The sequence below is a fragment of the Lynx rufus genome, unplaced genomic scaffold, assembly GCF_022079265.1.
Source record: "Lynx rufus isolate CCGP_SWC_20201006 ecotype Redwood Valley unplaced genomic scaffold, mLynRuf1.p SCAF_11, whole genome shotgun sequence".
Lineage (NCBI taxonomy): Eukaryota > Metazoa > Chordata > Mammalia > Carnivora > Felidae > Lynx > Lynx rufus.
Genome location: NW_025814825.1, coordinates 1678001 through 1690112, shown reverse-complemented (window position 1 = coordinate 1690112; position 12112 = coordinate 1678001). Strand labels below are relative to the sequence as shown.

Sequence of the window (12112 nt, the reverse complement as noted above, 5' to 3'; positions counted from 1 at the left end):
GAATCCCGCCCCTAGGAGAGGGGAAGAGAAGGCACACACCAGTCTGACTGTGGCCCCAGCGGTGGGCTGGGGGCAGACATCAGGTCGGACTGCGGCCCCGCCCACCAACTCCAGTTATACACCACAGCACAGGGGAAGTGCCCTGCAGGCCCTCACCACACCAGGGACTAGCCAAAATGACCAAGCGGAAGAATTCCCCTCAGAAGAATCTCCAGGAAATAACAACAGCTAATGAGCTGATCAAAAAGGATTTAAATAATATAACAGAAAGTGAATTTAGAATAATAGTCATAAAATTAATCGCTGGGCTGGAAAACAGCATACAGGACAGCAGAGAATCTCTTGCTACAGACATCAGGGGACTAAGGAACAGTCACGAGGAGCTGAAAAACGCTTTAAAGGAAATGCAAAACAAAATGCAAACCACCACGGCTCGGATGGAAGAGGCAGAGGAGAGAATAGGTGAACTAGAAGATAAAGTTATGGAAAAAGAGGAAGCTGAGAAAAAGAGAGATAAAAAAATCCAGGAGTATGAGGGGAAAATTAGAGAACTAAGTGATACACTAAAAAGAAATAATATACGCATAATTGGTATCCCAGAGGAGGAAGAGAGAGGGAAAGGTGCTGAAGGGGTACTTGAAGAAATAATAGCTGAGAACTTCCCTGAACTGGGGAAGGAAAAAGGCATTGAAATCCAAGAGGCACAGAGAACTCCCTTCAGACGTAACTTGAATCGATCTTCTGCACGACATATCATAGTGAAACTGGCAAAATACAAGGATAAAGAGAAAATTCTGAAAGCAGCAAGGGGTAAACGTGCCCTCACATATAAAGGGAGACCTATAAGACTCGTGACTGATCTCTCTTTTGAAACTTGGCAGGCCACAAAGAATTGGCACGAGATTTTCAGGGTGCTAGACAGCAAAAATATGCAGCCGAGAATCCTTTATCCAGCAAGTCTGTCATTTAGAATAGAAGGAGAGATAAAGGTCTTCCCAAACAAACAAAAACTGAAGGAATTTGTCACCACTAAACCAGCCCTACAAGAGATCCTAAGGGGGACCCTGTGAGACAAAGTACCAGAGACATCACTACAAGCATAAAACAGACAGACATCACAATGACTCTAAACCCGTATCTTTCTATAATAACACTGAATGTAAATGGATTAAATGCGCCAACCAAAAGACATAGGGTATCAGAATGGATAAAAAAACAAGACCCATCTATTTGCTGTCTACAAGAGACTCATTTTAGACCTGAGGACACCTTTAGATTGAGAGTGAGGGGATGGAGAACTATTTATCATGCTACTGGGAAGCCAGAAGAAAGCTGGAGTAGCCATACTTATATCAGACAAACTAGACTTTAAATTAAAGGCTGTAACAAGAGATGAAGAAGGACATTATATAATAGTTACAGGGTCTATCCATCAGGAAGAGCTAACAATTATAAATGTCTATGCGCCGAATACCGGAGCCCCCAAATATATAAAACAATTACTCATAAACAGAACCAACCTTATTGATAAGAATGTGGTAATTGCTGGGGACTTTAACACCCCACTTACAGAAATGGATAGATCATCTAGACACACGGTCAATAAAGAAACAAGGGCCCTGAATGAGACACTGGATCAGATGGACTTGACAGATATATTTAGAACTCTGCATCCCAAAGCAACAGAATATACTTTCTTCTCGAGTGCACATGGAACATTCTCCAAGATAGATCATATACTGGGTCACAAAACAGCCCTTCATAAGTTTACAAGAATTGAAATTATACCATGCATACTTTCAGACCACAATGCTATGAAGCTTGAAATCAACCACAGGAAAAAGTCTGGAAAACCTCCAAAAGCATGGAGGTTAAAGAACACCCTACTAACGAATGAGTGGGTCAACCAGGCAATTAGAGAAGAAATCAAAATATATATGGAAACAAACGAAAATGAAAATACAACAATCCAAACGCTTTGGGACGCAGCGAAGGCAGTCCTGAGAGGAAAATACATTGCAATCCAGGCCTATCTCAAGAAACAAGAAAAATCCCAAATACAAAATCTAACAGCACACCTAAAGGAAATAGAAGCAGAACAGCAAAGGCAGCCTAAACCCAGCAGAAGAAGAGAAATAATAAAGATCAGAGCAGAAATAAACAATATAGAATCTAAAAAAACTGTAGAGCAGATCAACGAAACCAAGAGTTGGTTTTTTGAAAAAATAAACAAAATTGACAAACCTCTAGCCAGGCTTCTCAAAAAGAAAAGGGAGATGACCCAAATAGATAAAATCATGAAGGAAAATGGAATTATTACAACCAATCCCTCAGAGATACAAACAATTATCAGGGAATACTATGAAAAATTATATGCCAACAAATTGGACAACCTGGAAGAAATGGACAAATTCCTGAACACCCACACTCTTCCGAAACTCAATCAGGAGGAAATAGAAAGCTTGAACAGACCCATAACCAGCGAAGAAATTGAATCGGTTATCAAAAACCTCCCAACAAATAAGAGTCCAGGACCAGATGGCTTCCCAGGGGAGTTCTACCAGACGTTTAAAGCAGAGATAATACCTATCCTTCTCAAGCTATTCCAAGAAATAGAAAGGGAAGGAAAACTTCCAGACTCATTCTATGAAGCCAATATTACTTTGATTCCTAAACCAGACAGAGACCCAGTAAAAAAAGAGAACTACAGGCCAATATCCCTGATGAATATGGATGCCAAAATTCTCAATAAGATACTAGCAAATCGAATTCAACAGCATATAAAAAGAATTATTCACCATGATCAAGTGGGATTCATTCCTGGGATGCAGGGCTGGTTCAACATTCGCAAATCAATCAACGTGATACATCACATTAACAAAAAAAAAGAGAAGAACCATATGATCCTGTCAATCGATGCAGAAAAGGCCTTTGACAAAATCCAGCACCCTTTCTTAATAAAAACCCTTGAGAAAGTCGGGATAGAAGGAACATACTTAAAGATCATAAAAGCCATTTATGAAAAGCCCACAGCTAACATCACCCTCAACGGGGAAAAACTGAGAGCTTTTTCCCTGAGATCAGGAACACGACAGGGATGCCCACTCTCACCGTTGTTGTTTAACATAGTGCTGGAAGTGCTAGCATCAGCAATCAGACAACAAAAGGAAATCAAAGGCATCAAAATTGGCAAAGATGAAGTCAAGCTTTCGCTTTTTGCAGATGACATGATATTATACATGGAAAATCCGATAGACTCCACCAAAAGTCTGCTAGAACTGATACATGAATTCAGCAAAGTTGCAGGATACAAAATCAATGTACAGAAATCAGTTGCATTCTTATACACTAACAATGAAGCAACAGAAAGACAAATAAAGAAACTGATCCCATTCACAATTGCACCAAGAAGCATAAAATACCTAGGAATAAATCTAACCAAAGATGTAAAGGATCTGTATGCTGAAAACTATGGAAAGCTTATGAAGGTAATTGAAGAAGATTTAAAGAAATGGAAAGACATTCCCTGCTCATGGATTGGAAAAATAAATATTGTCAAAATGTCAATACTACCCAAAGCTATCTACACATTCAATGCAATCCCAATCAAAATTGCACCAGCATTCTTCTCGAAACTAGAACAAGCAATCCTAAAATTCATATGGAACCACAAAAGGCCCCGAATAGCCAAAGGAATTTTGAAGAAGAAGACCAAAGCAGGAGGCATCACAATCCCAGACTTCAGCCTCTACTACAAAGCTATCATCATCAAGACAGCATGGTATTGGCACAAAAACAGACACACAGACCAATGGAATAGAATAGAAACCCCAGAACTAGACCCACAAACATATGGCCAACTCATCTTTGACAAAGCAGGAAAGAACATCCAATGGAAAAAAGACAGCCTCTTTAACAAATGGTGCTGGGAGAACTGGACAGCAACATGCAGAGGGTTGAAACTAGACCACTTTCTCACACCATTTACAAAAATAAACTCAAAATGGATAAAGGACCTAAATGTGAGACAGGAAACCATCAGAACCTTAGAGGAGAAAGCAGGAAAAGACCTCTCTGACCTCAGCCGTAGCAATCTCTTACTCGACACATCCCCAAAGGCAAGGGAATTAAAAGCAAAAGTGAATTACTGGGACCTTATGAAGATAAAAAGCTTCTGCACAGCAAAGGAAACAACCAACAAAACTAAAAGGCAACCAACGGAATGGGAAAAGATATTTGCAAATGACATATCGGACAAAGGTCTAGTATCTAAAATCTATAAAGAGCTCACCAAACTCCACACCCGAAAAACAAATAACCCAGTGAAGAAATGGGCAGAAAACATGAATAGACACTTCTCTAAAGAAGACATCCAGATGGCCAACAGGCACATGAAAAGATGTTCAGCGTCGCTCCTTATCAGGGAAATACAAATCAAAACCACACTCAGGTATCACCTCACGCCAGTCAGAGTGGCCAAAATGAACAAATCAGGAGACTATAGATGCTGGAGAGGATGTGGAGAAACGGGAACCCTCTTGCACTGTTGGTGGGAATGCAAATTGGTGCAGCCGCTCTGGAAAGCAGTGTGGAGGTTCCTCAGAAAATTAAAAATAGACCTACCCTATGACCCAGCAATAGCACTGCTAGGAATCTACCCAAGGGATACAGGAGTACTGATGCATAGGGGCACTTGTACCCCAATGTTCATAGCAGCACTCTCAACAATAGCCAAATTATGGAAAGAGCCTAAATGTCCATCAACTGATGAATGGATAAAGAAATTGTGGTTTATATACACAATGGAATACTACGTGGCAATGAGAAAAAATGAAATATGGCCTTTTGTAGCAACGTGGATGGAACTGGAGAGTGTGATGCTAAGTGAAATAAGCCATACAGAGAAAGACAGATACCATATGGTTTCACTCTTATGTGGATCCTGAGAAACTTAACAGGAACCCATGGGGGAGGGGAAGGAAAAAAAAAAAAAAAGGACGTTAGAGTGGGAGAGAGCCAAAGCATAAGAGACTGTTAAAAACTGAGAACAAACTGAGGGTTGATGGGGGGTGGGAGGGAGGGGCGGGTGGGTGATGGGTATTGAGGAGGGCACCTTTTGGGATGAGCACTGGGTGTTGTATGGAAACCAATTTGTCAATAAACTTCATATAAAAAAAAAATGGTTAAGATGGTAAATTTTATGTTATGTGGATTTTACCACAATTAAAAGAAGAGGAGTGGCTGGGTGGTTCAGCCAATTGAGCATCCAACTCTTGATTTAAGCTCAAGTAATGATCCCAGAGTCATGGAATCGAACCCTGTGTCAGGCTCTGTGCTGAGCATGGGGCCTTAAGATTCTCTCTCTCTCTCAGGGCCCCTGGGTGGTTCAGTTGGTTAAGCGTCCAACTCTTGATTTTGGTTCAGGTAATGATCTCATGGTATGCGGACAGAGCCCCTCATCGGACTCTGCACTGAGAGATGGAGCCTGCTTGGGATTCTCTCTTGCCTTCTCTCTCTGTGCCCCTCCCCTGCTCACTTGTGCTCTCTCTCAAAATAAATAAACATTAAAAAAAAATTCTCTTTCTCCCCCTCTCATGTGTGTTCTCTCCCTCAAATAAAAAAAAAATTAAAATTAAAAAAAGAAAGAAAGAATAGCCAGGCATGTGATGCAATTTGGGTGAAAGATAAATAAGAAAAGGTTTGATGGGCACTTTTGAGAATGAAGTTTTCTGGCTTTTTAAAGAGAATTTCTGAAAAGGTTCTCTCTCTCCCACTAGATGGGAAACAAAGACACATGGAGCCCTGATGCTACAAGAAGAGAATCAGCTCTGGGATAAAACTGACAGGGTGGAAGACAGAGCTGAGTCAGAGAACATCTGAGTCCTGGATAACATCACAAAGCTTCTTGATCAACTATCCCTGAAGCCATTACCTGTGCACACTTCAGTAATGAGAGCAGGTACCTGTTCATGTTGGTGAAGCCAGCCTGTTACTGGAAATGGAAAGCATCCCACTGGATGCACATTCCAAACCTGGTCCTCCTTCTGACTTCCACACTTTTCTCTGATATGTGTTCAAAGCTGTCCTCTCACCTCCCATAGCTTCTCCCTCGCTGCCCACACTACTGTACCCAATCAGTTGCACAGACCTAGTGATTCTCTCCCCCAAACTGTGCCGAGAACCTAAAACAACCTTCCATCCAGGTAATTACCACTCCTGAGCATTTCCACAAAGGGCTTCACACGTGGTAGCAGCACTTCCAGCTCTCTCCCCTTCAAGTCGTAAGTGCGGATATTTCCCTCCTCTAAATCCACCAGTGCTTATTCATTATCTCTTAAGTCGGGCACAAACTTCTTGGCCTAACATTAAGGCTGTCCATACCAGGCCACGACCCACCTCTTTGGTTTTACTTTTCCTCAGTCTCCTCTACCTTCATCACCACCACTATCCACTGTCCTGCCCACACCCAATCCCTATGGTTTTCTTGCATTATGTAAGCAGTTCTATTGTTTCATGGTCTCCTGCACTCAATTTCTATCTGTTGTTCATCACAAAGCATAAAAGCAACTTCAAGATCCCCTCAATTTAATACAATCTTTCCCTCCTCTGAGCTGCTATACTGTCTTTCTTATGCCACTTATATTTCTATTTTTAAACTGGATCAACCCCCTTCTAGAATAAACTATCTTTGAGGGAAAAGTCTATTTTACTTATAGTGAACTTGCCAGGTCTTGCAAGGCCTAATTATTGGTAAGGCAATGAAAGTTACACTTTTGACAATCACAAAGAGGATGTCTGGGCATTTCATTTGCAAGACAGTTTTAAGCTTCTAGAAGAACAATCCACTGCCCTTTGAGGGAACCAAAGGTAGAATCACATTATTTTAATAGGATCATATATCTAAATCAAGAGTCCCTGGCTCAGATGTCAACTGGAGTCAGGCAAGGAACAGTTAGGAATGGATGGGCAGAGTGCATGCTTTTAATTCAAATATACATTCCACACACACACACACACACACACACACACACACAAAAATAGACATACAAAGATTATTCATTGCCCCAAATACATTTTCTCTCATTTTCCTGAAATTCACCACCCCCTTATTCATATTTCCCCTTGATCTATAAATATGGGTACAAGAATTACTCCACCATGAGAAAACCAACAGTGCACTGACACCAACCGTCACAGAATAAGAGGGAGTGGAAGAGCATGTGGCAAACAGGGACACATCACTAGCTCCAACCAGCATGTGTAGACACTGGCCCAAAGTAGCCAGACTTTCCGACTTTCCAAGAAAAGCTACCAAACCAGACTGGCATGTAAAATCTCCTTAATTTTAAAACGCAGCTAAATAATTTACTTAAAAATCACTATTTAGATAAATATGATATGGCCTAAACTAAATGTTCATATACCAAATACAACCAGCAAGCCATTCTCTTGTTTTCTGTTTACCTGAGATGGGTTAAAAGAGAAATTACAGAATGTGGTAATACTCAAAAAGTGAATAGATGGTGCTTCTATCAGAATCAGAAAATCCTGTGCCCCAGGCATTTTATAAAGAGCTGGGCTTTGATCTTAGGAAGAAGGAACAGGCAGCTTTACAAGCCAGCACCTGACTACGGGTCTAGGGCATTTGGTGGGGAGGCCCAGGGCTAAAGGCTGCTGGGAAGCTGAGATCAATTAAGCCTCATACAAGGTTATATGTGAATTCCCTTGCACTTGGTAGAAATTTTTAAAACCACTAAATTTTCCTGAATTAATGTTAAATTAGCACTTCCAAGAGGATGCCAGAAAAATAGAGTATTACCCTGTTGAATTTGGTACAGCATGACAGAAAATATCTACTGTACTATAAATGTATTTTTCTGCAAAAGTAATTTTAAATATTTCTGGCATAGGAAAAAGTATAGAGCTCATAAAAAGTTATGAGTAATATTCAAAGGATTTATACATTTCAAAAATTATTTTAATTGATTATGAAAATTTCCAAAGAAGCTACTCCGGAGACTTAAGTGCACTAACGATGTCACAAGGGAGACGTGGAAAGACAAACATACAGATATACTAAGGTTTCATTCATTTGCAAAAGTGTAGAATTAGATTTGGCAATATTTCAGATGTCTTCATGTGATTCTTAGAATAAAAGTTTCAAACAGTTTTTCCCTTGTGAATTTTCAGGTTCTTAACATCTAAAAAGAATCCAATTAAAAACCACCAAACTTTCCAAATGCTGGTTTCAAGAAATTAAGATTCTTTCGATACAACTCAAATTCCAAAACCTATTCACACCTGATAAAATGGCATAATTATCCTATATTATGAAATATGAACCAGTTGGTGAGGTATATTTTTACCATTATGCATTCATTCATTTATCAAACAAGGTAAGTATGAGACACTATGCTCAACCTACGAGCAACAACGATGGACAGCTATGGCCACTGCTCTCACAAGGCTGGTATTATACTCAGGGAAACCAACAACCAACCCTTACACCCTTAACTACAAAGTGTAAGAAGTTTCATGAAAGAAACTTACATGTTGCAATGATCTCACCTAACATAGAGATGCCATGTAGTCTATTAATCAAGGGAAGGCTATGCCTTGATGAAATGAGCCACAATATGAAGCATAGTTACATCAAAGTGGGTAATGAAAATCATGCCTGGGAGAGGGAGCAACATTCATTCACTTTTAAATATATTTACTGCATGCCAGATATGTGTCAGTCATTGCAGTAAACATTAGGCATAAATAGTGAATAGAATTTAAATAGTCCCTGATTACACTTATAATCTACTGGGGGAAATGAACAAGTATACTAAAATAAATCTACTGGGAGAAATGAAGAAAAGGCAGCAGGAAGAAATCATTTTTTAAGTGTGGTAGGGGTTAAAAAAGAACAGGATGCTCTGAGTCAGAACAGTAAGAGGGGCCGTACTTTATACTACATGAGACGATCTCTGAGAGCGTCACTGAAAGATGCCAAGGAAAACATAAAGAACATTGCAAGCTGAGAGTACAATACAGCACAAAGGCCCTGAAGCAGGAGGGAACTCAGTGTTAAAGGTCTGAAAGGCAACCAGAAAGCAGGAGGAAACAGCAATAGGTTAGGCAGAGAGGGTAGTAAGGGCCAAGTCCAAAGCCTGGAGAGCCACGATAAGGGGGTTGGATCTCAATATAAAGAGCTAGGAAGGCAATGAAGGGCTTTAAGCCTTGGAGGAACACAACCATATTTGTCTTTTACAGATCACACTGAAGAAGGCAGGACTGGGAGTAGAGAGAAGAGCTAGGAGGGCATTGCAACTGTCCAGCAAGAGATGATGGGAGCGTGGAGAAGGGTCAGGATGGCATAGACAAAGAAAAATGAAGCAAATCAACATATACTGAGGGTGGAACTGACAAGACTACTGATTGATTTGATTGGGGAGGAGTGATGAAAGAGGAGTTATCAAGTTGTCAATCAGGTTTCTGGTTCAAATAACTAGATGGCTCATGCAATCACCGAGACTAGAAGAAAGAAAGAGACCAAATGAGACTAAGAAAATAAAAGTTTTAGTTAAGTTACATTTTTGAAGTCTATGAGCCACTCTAGTAGATTTATAGCCAAGTGGAAATATCAGGCTAAGGTGATAAGAATCTAGTGATCAGAAGGAAAAAAAATTAATTGGAACTATAAATTTGGAATTAGATATTTCAGATCATGGAATCTGAGACTCTCACCTACTAAAGACAGAAAAAACAAAGGTCCTCCCAATTTGGGTGTGAAACTAACCTTGAGACAAAGTAGAATGGTAAGTAGAATGGAGGTCAGGGGAATAGGGAATAGGTATTGTTTCATGGTCACGAAGTTTTGCTTTGGGAAGGTGAAAAAGTTCTGAACATGGATGGTGGTGACGGTTGCAAAACAGGGTGAATATACTTAATGCCACTTAAAAATGGTTAAAATAATCTTACGTAGTGTGACTTTAATAAAAAAATAAACTAAACCTCAAGAATTCCAACATTTAGACATTGGGTAGAACATGAGATGCTGAAAACACCAGGGAGGGAATGAGCTTCCAGAATGGTAGCAGACAATGATGAAGTCATAGAGAACAAAGGGAAAACTCCAGACTAATCCCCACACAGAAGAGTTCCTTAAAGAAAGAAGAACTGAAAGCTCCTGAGAAATTAAGTCAAATGAAAGACTTCAAAGTATCCCTTGGAATTTTAAAACATCAGTGGAAGGGTAAGTGCAGGAGTTGGAGTGAGTTGAGAAGTAGAATATGATTAGATGACTTTTTTAAGAAGTTTTGACTCTGACAAAAAGCAGAAAAACAAGAGGGTGGCTGGAGAAGAATGTGATGCCAAGGGAGATATGACAGTTCTAAGGAGCCTACTCCAAGTCCGCTTTCTCCCAATTAGAACCCTCAATTTTCAGCTGGGCACATGGACACCTAAATTAAGTACTCTGACTTCCTCGAAGACAGGGATGGCCAGAAAACTAAGTTCTGCCTAGGGATGCTAGGAGATTCTAGGGAATCCCATGATTCAATATGTTCTGTCCCTTCTTCCATCCAGCTCACTAGACTGCGGTTCCAACTTGGATTATGAAGATAAGGGCCATAAACTAGGAGTGGGAAACTGTGTAGGCAGAAGCACCTTGATTTGCTAAGTCTTTGGGAAGCACTGTCACCACACCAGGCCTGTACTATGAGACGTAATCTCCCAACTTATTAAATAGCAATCATTTGGGTTTGCTTTTTCTGTTTCCATAGACAACTCTAACCTCAACTAACATAGGCAGTTTTTATCTTTAGTATGTGAGCCAACAGAACACAATTGTGTGAAATGGGGATGGTCCAACTAAAAAGCCTGACTCATGACAGAGGGGGGCAGGATCTAAAGAGAAAAGCATGAGAGAGATGCAAACCCAGCACAGCTAGAAAGATGAGACTAGGTAAGATGCAGGAGGAGTTCAATCATGCAGAGACTTGCAAAGTAGGATAAGGATTTTACTTTTTTAGCTTAAGGGCACTGGGAAACTAGATATTTTTAATAGGTAAGTAACATAACCTAATGTGTATTTTTTTTCAAAGATCACTGACAGTAATTTGAAGAAAGGAATGAAGTGAGGGCCAAGACAGGTGGCAAGGAGACTAGGTAGGAAGTTGTTTTGACAATCCACCTAAAATACGGGGTTGGGCAAGATAATGATTATGGCCTATGGCAGAGTGAGTAAATGTGAAGACAGCACTGGCAGCACTTTGTATGTGTTATGCATGACAGATCAGGGACAGTAAGCAGTCAAGGATGACACCCAAGGTTACGACCTGGACAACACTGTGAATAGTGGTATAGCTCACTGAAATGGGGACTTGTGGAAAAGCTAAACACTTGGGTAAGTTCAATTTTTAACATTCTAATTTTTAAGTTCCTGAGACAACCAAGTGTAAATAAATACCCAGCAAGTAAAAGACTTGTTCTCACTAGCTTATTCATAATAGTGAAAAACAGGAAATAGCCAGGTGTCCATAAATAGGGAAACAGATTACCTGTGATATGCAATGTAATCCAACTCACTATTAAAAAGGAACAAACTACTGATATATTAATGATAGGAGGAACCCCCACAAACATAATGCTCAGTGAAAGAAGCCTTATACCATAAAGTACATACCACGTGTTTCCATTTGTATAATATTCTAGAACAATCATTGGTGAAAAAACTCAGAAAAGTGGTTGATACAGTAAATTGGGGGTGGATCTGGGAGAGGGGATAGGAGGAAACTGTTTCAAGTAATGGTAATGGTAATGGCTTATATCTGCATAAGAGTTTGGGTTACACAGATGTATACATTTGTCAAAAAACAATGAATAGTACATTTACTTTAACAACGACAAAACACTCCAAATATTGAATGCTGATTACTGGTATGCATGGTGAAGGGGTGAAGTGTGCTGATGTCTGCTTGCTAGTCTGAAATGCAACAAAAAAATTAGATTGATAAATAAATAGAAGGATACATCCATATGAGATAAAGCAAATATAAAGAAGTAATTGTAAAATTTAATTAGTGGGTATATGGTATTCCCTGCGTCTTACAACTTTTTTGTA

The 12112-nt window shown here is 39.9% G+C and overlaps 1 protein-coding gene across 1 annotated transcript in view; it reads right to left on the bottom strand.

Moving 5' to 3' along the window:
• BICC1 (BicC family RNA binding protein 1) overlaps positions 1 to 12112 on the bottom strand; it is a 286170-nt gene that overhangs the window by 125500 nt on the left and 148558 nt on the right. The window lies entirely within an intron of this gene.